Here is an 8,873-nt window from a genome sequence, read left to right on the forward strand (position 1 = left end):
TTCTGTGGGTATTATATTTTTTCTTTTCTCTACAATTAAACAAAATAAAGTTGTTTACAGGAGTTTGAGACTGAAATAGAATGAACTTTTCAAACAATTTTCTCAACCTATCCCTTGATTAGTAAACTGAAATTAACAAATTAGAATTATTGAAATTTTTCAGAACTTAAAGTTCACATGTATTTGATATGTCTTAAGGTGGCCTATTATTCGGATAATCAAAGATAAAGTATTCGATCTTGCCTCTCGTCAAATGTCAAAAAAATGTCATAACAGTGTTGAACCTGAAAACAAATCGTAACATCCGGTGAAAGGAATAAATACACACTATGGTTTGAATACTGAAAGAGGTTTATTTACGTATTTACAAATACAGCTTGTTAATGTCAGGGAGAAGTCTGTTTTTTACAAGGGTCCGGTGAAATCCGGTGATTTTGTTCCTTATGTAGAATGTTCCAGGTTGGTTACCTATCTCCACATAACACCGTTTGTTTTTAGGTCTGGGGCTCAGTTGGTTAACTTATCTTTTCACCCTTGTACTTTTTCTCCTCAACACCGTTGGGGGGGTTGGGTTAGCTGTTGGTGAAACATACTCTCTGACTTGGAGTAGAAGATACTACTCTTGGAGTAGGTTGTGGTATGGGTAGAGGAATATTAAAAAAAGTCATACAGTACCTCTAAGGGCAGTTCATTATCTTCTGACTGTTTGTAGTCATCAGTGTGTCGAGGTCTTAGCTGATTCATATGCTGCGACAGTCAAATTTACTACTTCTTACTGAATATAGCATGTGCCCAACTCTTTTCATAATCATCCCCTCCTCCCAAAAGCTTTTCCCAGTCCTATATTTGGAGAATATTTTGTCACCAGGTTTGTAGAACTTTGTCGAGTGATTTTCTCTTGTTGCTGTTCTCTTGTTTGCATTTGGTAAAATCCTATCAAATACGGATCTGATTTTCCGTGCGAACATTAGTTCAGCTGGTGACAAACTGGCATTTGTGTTTGAGTTAGGAGTGATCCTGTATGCAGACAAAAAATTTTCAAGATTCTTCTCATCAGTTTGCCTTGGTGTTTTCTTAAAGCTCTTTTGAATGTGTCTACAAATCTCTCTGCGAGACCATTTGACTTTGGATGGTATATTGCTGTTGTTCAATGCATAGGGTCTTGCAGAATTCTTCAAACTCTTTGCTGATAAATAGGGTGCTGTTGTCACTGACAATAGTTTTAAGTACTCCAAAATGACTGAAGAGATGCTTTAATGCATATATAGTACTAGTCGATGTCGGATGTTTACACTTAAGCACTTCTGGCCATTTTGTAAAGCTGTCGACAACCACTAAGAAGTAATGTCCATTCAACAGACCTGCATAGTCAATGTGTAACCGCATCCATCTTCGGCTACAGTTATATCTGTACAGGTGGTGCCTTTGTTGCTAGCTGACACCCTCAACATTTTCTTACCACATTTTCGATGTCCGGTCCATATTAGGCCAATATGTATATCCGCGCATCAAGGTCTTTATTCTGGACATACCTGAATGACCGCTATGAAATTCTTTTTTGCAGTGTGGTCTGTATGACAACTCTGTCTACATACAATAAAGTCTGCGAGCAAATCGAAGATGGCAAAATTTTTGGTTATCCTGACGCTCCGCACTTCTTTGTTTACCTTGGAAGTGACGTCACACAAATCTTATAATACGGATGGCTACAATTGTAAAAATAATTTGTTTTATTTTTCTTTCATTTTGAGCTCCTTTTTTCTTCTGTTTTTGTTTTCTCCTGTTTGTTTTTGTTTTCTACAATTAATAAACCAGTTTACAAGTAAAAAATAATTTGTTTTACTTGTATAGTTTTTTAACAGGTGCTTATGCAGTTTAATTAACCGTTTTAACATAAGTAACGTGCCGACATTAACCAAGCAGAAGAACTGTTATTTTACACCGCTTCCCACCAAATGTAAACAGGTAATTTTAAAGAATTTTCCGATGGTAGAAAGGAAGCCCCCCCACCTCCCCCCTAAAAAATAAAAAAATGTTAAATTATTATAGAAAAGTGATCCCCCACTTTTTAAAACTAACATTTCTTCATATCTTGGAAACTACTCGTTTGCTGTAATTTTAAACGTTATTTCCGTTTTCAGCGACCCCCGAAAACCTTTAAGAGTGATAATTTTTGAGGGTGGAGTAATTCTTCATATTTACCTTTTTTTTTAATTGAATTATTTGGTGAAAGTACAGAATAGTTACAATACACCCTCCCTTCCCCATGTTAAATAATAGGTTTCTAAATAATAGCGTTAAAAAATAGCTCGGGTTATAAAGTGCAGGAGTACCTATAAAAGGTAACGCCGGATCAGAAAAAGAGCTCAAAATGAAAATAAAATAAATTCTCTGCTCAAAATAAGAAATGGGAGAAAGAAAAATAAAACAAATTATTTTTACAATTGTAGCCATCCGTATTATAAGATTTGTGTGACGTCACTTCCAAGGTAAACAAAGTGCGGAGCGTCAGGATAACCAAATTTTTTAGTCTTTCTTTGACTTTTTCATTTAGCTGCACCTGGTTTTTTGTTCTTAAAATGAATTCATCTGTTTCTGCTGCCTTATTGATGTCATCCAGAGTCACTGGTAACTCTCGAATTGTGTTGCACAGCAGTCCGGAGAGTTCTTTTTCCTCTTTTAATGCAGCTATCACTGTGTCCTCTAAAGGTTCTACACACTTTTGAATCAATCTGGATAGTCCATCTGCATGTCTGATTTTTTTGGATGAAATGTACTCCATTTTAAAATAATAATTCAACAGAATTATACTCCATCTTTGAAGTCTATTTGCAGTGTGAGTGGGTATGCCTTTTTTAGATCCAAAAATATACAAGGGCTTGTGGTCAGTCTGCAATGTGAAAATCCTGCCATGAATAAATCTATGGAATTTTCTAATTGCATAAATTATTGCCAAACTTTCTTTTTCAATTTGAGAATAGTTTCAGGCAAAAGTGATCTGGAATCATGAACTGTTGGCTTCGTTGAACCGTCTTCCAGTCTATGGAGAAGTACTGCTCCTATACATAATCACTTGCATCTGACACCACAATCAATTCCTTCCGTGGATCGAAGTGTGGCAGTGCTAAATCAGATAGCAGACATTTCTTAATCTCTTCAAATTCACTTTGGCACTCCTTTGACCAAATCCACTTTCATCCTTCTTTTAATAATTTGTTCAACGGTGCTCTCAACTTATGAATTTTTGGGATATAGATAGCATAATATTGTGCTAAACCTCACAAAGATTGTAACTGGGCAACATTGCTAGGTGTTGGCATTCTCTCAATGGCTTTAGTTCGCTGAAAACCCGGTCTTCTGCCTTGGCTGTCAGTGATTTGACCTGGATATTTTATCTGTTTTAAAAATAATTCACATTTTTCAGCACTCAATTTGAAAGCAAATTCCTCAATTATTTGGAAAACTGTTCTGATAGGCTCCTTATGTTCCTGCACATTTCTACTCTTTACAAGAATGTCATCCAAATTTGCAATTGCAAAATCTAAATCGTCAAGCATTGTGTCCATTATTTGCTGAAATAACGCTGGAGCTACTTTCAAACCAAAAGGGAGCTTTTAAGTCTGAAGAGTCCTAAGGTTTGGTTTTGTTTTGGCTTAACGGCATATCAACTCTTTTCAGGTTATTCAATGCCAAACTCAGGATTAAAAAAAAAAAAAAAATTATGTATTCAAAGAACTTTATGACGTCGAGTATCAATCAATTCTGTATAGTTCAATAGTTTTGTTTGTTTTAATATCTAACGATCTTTTTTTTTTTTTTTTTTTTTTTTTAGGTTTTATATATCCTCATATATTCATTCATAAGTTTTAGTTGGGTTGATTCAGAGAATGATTTATATTTTTGTAAAGATCCTTGTTACTCTTAAAAAGGATAATATTTCCTCTAGACAGTTGTTTTCGAAAAGTTTCTTCATGCTGTTGTGTTTGAGGTATTGTTTTCTATCTTTATCTAGAGCTCTACATTCCACAAAAAGATGTTTAATGGTGCAAGTTTTCTGGCAGAATGGGCATTGTGGTTGTTGTTCTTGTTTTAGAATGAAGGAGTGTGTGAGTTTTGTATGGCCAATATGTATTCTAGTTATAACGACTTGTTCTTTTCTGGATTTGGGGGGAGTTTGTCTCCATTTTTCCAGTATGGGTTTGATTTGGTATAATTTGTTATTTGTGTTGTTATTCCATTGTCGTTGCCATTTTGCATGAATTAATTGATTAATTTTGGGTTTGAAGTCAGTATATGGTATGTTTATTGTATCTGGTTTTAAGTTTAGAGCTGATTTGGCCGCTAAGTCGGCTCTTTCATTTCCTCTTATCCCAATGTGACTTGGGATCCAACATATAAATATTTCTTTGTGTTCGGATAATGAATCAATTCTATTTGTTAGTTTGATGATTAGTGGGTTTTCAAGTTTTTTGTTATTCAGAGATGTCAAAACGGAAAGTGAATCTGAAAAAATTAGGAATTTCCTATGTTCATCTTTTTCTATAATGCTGAGTGCGAGGTCGATGGCACATATTTCGGCAGTAAAAATAGAGCTTTCTGTTGGAAGAGCTTTTTTTAAGAGTTTTTTTCATTCGACACTGCAGCACATGCCACTCTATTATGGTCTTTAGAGCCATCGGTGAAAATAGGTAGATGGTCTGGATATTTTAGGAGAATATCATAGGCTTTTTCGTGGTAGATATTAGGGTGGGATTTCGCTTTTGGGAGTTCATTCAAGTTTAAGATTACTTTTGGTTTTTTAAGTATCCAAGGTGCGGTTTTAGGTAGTATATGTTCTTGGATATTTTCTACAGTCATTTCTGATTCCTGCAGTATTGCTTTCATTCTAAGACTAAAGGGCTTTATGGCCTTTCTTTTTGCTTCAAATGCCTCTTTATATCTCGGATTGAATGTAGCTTCATATGCTGGATTATTTCGTTGTGCTTTTAATTTAGTGTAATATTGTGCACCCAGTTTTTGACTCCTTATATTTATAGGGATTTCGTTGGCCTCTGCATGAAGGCTTTCAACTGGGGATGTTCTAAAAGCACCGAGAGCTAACCTCAGTCCTCCATGGCAGATTGGATCTAAAATCTTTAGGTAGGACTTTCTGGCTGATTGGTATATAAAACTACCATAGTCGAGTTTTGATCTTATCAAAGTCCTATATAATTTCATTAGTGTTTCTTGATCGGCTCCCCATTCTGTATGGGCTATTACCCGTAGTAGTTGCAGTCTTTTGTTGCAACTATTTCTTAGATTCTTCAGGTGGGGGATGAATGACAGTTTTTTTGTCAAATATAAGGCCCAGGAATTTGTGTTCTTCTACGGTGGGGATTATTGTTCTTCCAAGCTTCAATGTAGGATCATTATGAAGTTTTCTCATGTGGCAGAAATGAACGCATTTGGTTTTTGATTGGGAAAATTTATATTCATTTTCCATTGCCCATTTGTCTAATTTATTTAAGCAGTGTTGGAGTTTGCGTTCGATGGTGCATATATACTTTGATCTGCAGAACACCAGTAGGTCATCTACATATAAAGATCCCTCAACACCAGGGTCCAAACATTTCACTATGCTGTTCATTTTAATATTGAACAGTGTCACAGATAAAATGCTACCTTGAGGTACTCCTTCCTCTTGATTTGTGGTGTCTGAGTAAGTAGTTCCAATGCGGACTCTAAACTTTCGGTCAGATAAAAATCCTTTTATAAATTGTGGGAGTCTGCCTTTTAGTTCAAATTCGTGCAAGTCTCTCATAACTCCATATTTCCACGTAGTGTCGTAGGCCTTCTCCAGATCAAAAAATACTGCTGATAGGTGCTCATTTCTAATAAAGGCTTCCCTTATGGCTGTTTCCAATCTAACCAAGTGATCTGTTGTGCTTCTCTTATTACGGAATCCACATTGTAGGTTGGAGATAAAGTTGTTGGTTTCTAGGTACCAAACCAATCTATCATTTATCATTCTCTCCATTATTTTGCACAAGCAGCTAGTCAGTGAGATTGGTCTGTAGTTTTGTGGATTCGAATGGTCTTTTCCTGGTTTTGGTATTGCTATTATTGTGGTTTGCCTCCACGAATCAGGAAATTCACCTTCTGTCCATAATTTGTTGTAAATTTTTAGTAGCAACTTCAATGATTCCAAAGGGAGTTGTCGCAGGAATTCGTAATGGATTTCATCAGGTCCTACGGCTGTGTTGTGGGATCTTTTAATAGAATCTTCTAATTCAGTTAATGTAAGTAGTTTATTATAATCTTCTAGGTTTTTTGATTTAAAGTTTAGTTTGTATTGTTCGATATTTTGTTTAATTGTTATAAATTTAAAGTTATGGTTTTGGTTAGATGAGTTTTGAGAAAAAGTTACGGCTAGTAGGTCTGCTATATTCTTTTCATCGGTTACTCTGGTGTTGTTTTTAAGCAGGTGTTTAATTGGTGTTGATTGATGTTTACCTGAAATTTTTCTAATCATCTCTCATACTACTCTCGGTTCTGTAGAGGAATTTAGTTTATTGACATACTTTTCCCAACTCTCTTTTTTAGCTGCTTTTATTACCCTACGAGCTTTAGCTCTATTTAATTTGTATTCTATCAAATTTGAAGTTGTGGGTTGTTTCTGAAATTTCTTCAGTGCAATTTTTCGCAATTTGATGGATTCCCGACATTTATTGTCAAACCAGGGTCTGTTGTACCGATTAGATGCTGAAGTTTTAGGGATGCATTCATTTGCAATTTCTACTAGTGTTTCTGTAAAAAATTCTACAGTGTTGTTTGTCTCTGAATCATTCAACTTATGTCGACATTTTTCTTTGTATAATTGCCAGTTGGCCTTATTTAGCTTCCATCTGGGAAGTTTTTCGTTGTTGAATTCTGGAATTTCTATCACTAATGGAAAATGGTCACTGCAGCAAGTGTCATCATATACTTTCCAGGTTAAGTCCATATATAGTAATGGATCACACAAGCTAAGGTCAATGGCTGAATGGTTTCGACCAGTTGGGTTGATGTGTGTAGGTGTTCCATCGTTGAGGAAGCATATATCGTTTTCATTGATAAATTCTTCCAACGTTTTGCCCTTTTTATTGGTGTCTTTACATCCCCATAGTATGTTATGACTATTGAAATCTCCTAATAGGGCGAAAGGTTTGGGTAATTGATCAATCAATTTTTTTATCTCGTTTTTATCTATGTTATCGGTTGGAGGTATATATAGTGAATATACTGTCATTGGTTTATGTAGTGTGGCATTAATAGCAATTGCTTGGATATTGGTTGTTATGTTTATTTTGCTATGGGGTATATCGTTTCTGATTAGAATTGTTACTCCCCCGGAGGCCCTGCCCCCAAAGTTATGAGTGAAATTAAAAATTTCATATTGCTTAATATTAATTTTGTCTCCTGGTTTCAGAAAAGTTTCTTGAAGACACACCACTGCAGGGCGCTCCTGCGCTAGTAGCAGAAGCAGTTCATTCATGTTTGTTTTTAAACCGCGACAGTTCCACTGGATTATTTTTTGTTTTTTGTTAGTCATTGGTATCAGATCTTCGGTCTTCTATGTCCATTTCTTCAAATCTGTTTTGTGTAGGGATTCTTGGTCTGGAACTTGAGCGTGATCTGTCTAGTTTTGTTTTAGTTTCTTTTTTGAGTGGAGGTTTATTTCTTTTCTCTTCATGGGCATATTTTGGTGTCTGTTTTTTCCCCTCTGTAAGTGGAGATGTTTCTATGGGTGTTGTATTTTGGGGTTTTATGGGTTTATTTGATTTAGTTTTAGCTTGAGAGGTTTGTTCAGTTATAGGAACTTTTTTTTCATTGTTGAATTGTTTTATAATTTTTTTAAATTCTTCCATAAGTTCCTTCATTTCATTAAGTAATTTAATAATGTCCTCGGATTTAATGAGTGAATTTATTTTTGTTTGTTTATTTGGTTCGGTAGTTTGCTTTTTTGTTATTTCAGAATATTTTGCATTTTCTGATAGTTCGCGAGCTTCTTGGAAGGTAATATTTTTTGTATATTTTATTTTCTTGATTTTTTTTTCATTCTTCCATTTGTCGCATTCTTTTGAATTGGCGCTATGGCCTTTTTGACAATTGATGCATTTTGGCTCTTTTTTACAATCTGTATGAGGTTCATTATCTCCGCACCTTATACATATTGGAGGGCGGGTACACCGGTCTCGATGGTGTCCGTATCTCTGGCAATTGTAACACCTGAGTGGGTTTGGTATGTAGTGTTCAACGTTTACCATTTCATACCCTATTTTAATTTTGTTTGGAATTTGGTGAGTATTGAATGTTAAAATGTAAGTATTTGTTTTTATTATTTCGCCAAGTTTATTAATTTGGACTCTTTTAACGTCAGTGACGTTTTGTTTTTGTAGGTTAGTCTGAATTTCTTCCAAGGGGCACAGTGATAATTCAGTACTGATTACGCCTTTGCTAATGTTCAGAGATTTGTGAGGGTAAATTTTAACATCTTGATTGTTAAAACGTTTCCATTTGGAAATTTCAACAGCATATTTTTGGTTTTCTACTTCGAGAAGTAATGTACCATTATTTTGTTTTTTAACCATTTTAGGTTTGATGCTAGATAGAATCTTTTCAATTTTGAATGGGGATATTTTGGTTATTGGTTCCCCTTCAGTTGCTTCTATAACTATGAAGCGGGGAACATTGTTTTTTTTGATGAAGCTCTGTTTCAGTGTCAGAACTACTGGCATCAGATACTTCGGTGTGGTTTCTTTTTTGAGGCTTTCTGGATTCCATTAATATATTTGGTTTGTTTCATTTTTCATGCTCCCCGCCCACCTCGGAGTCCTATATGGGAAGTGTTGGGG

The sequence above is a fragment of the Euprymna scolopes genome, chromosome 26 (genome assembly GCF_053919585.1).
Source record: "Euprymna scolopes isolate OS-2025 chromosome 26, ASM5391958v1, whole genome shotgun sequence".
NCBI lineage: Eukaryota > Metazoa > Mollusca > Cephalopoda > Sepiida > Sepiolidae > Euprymna > Euprymna scolopes.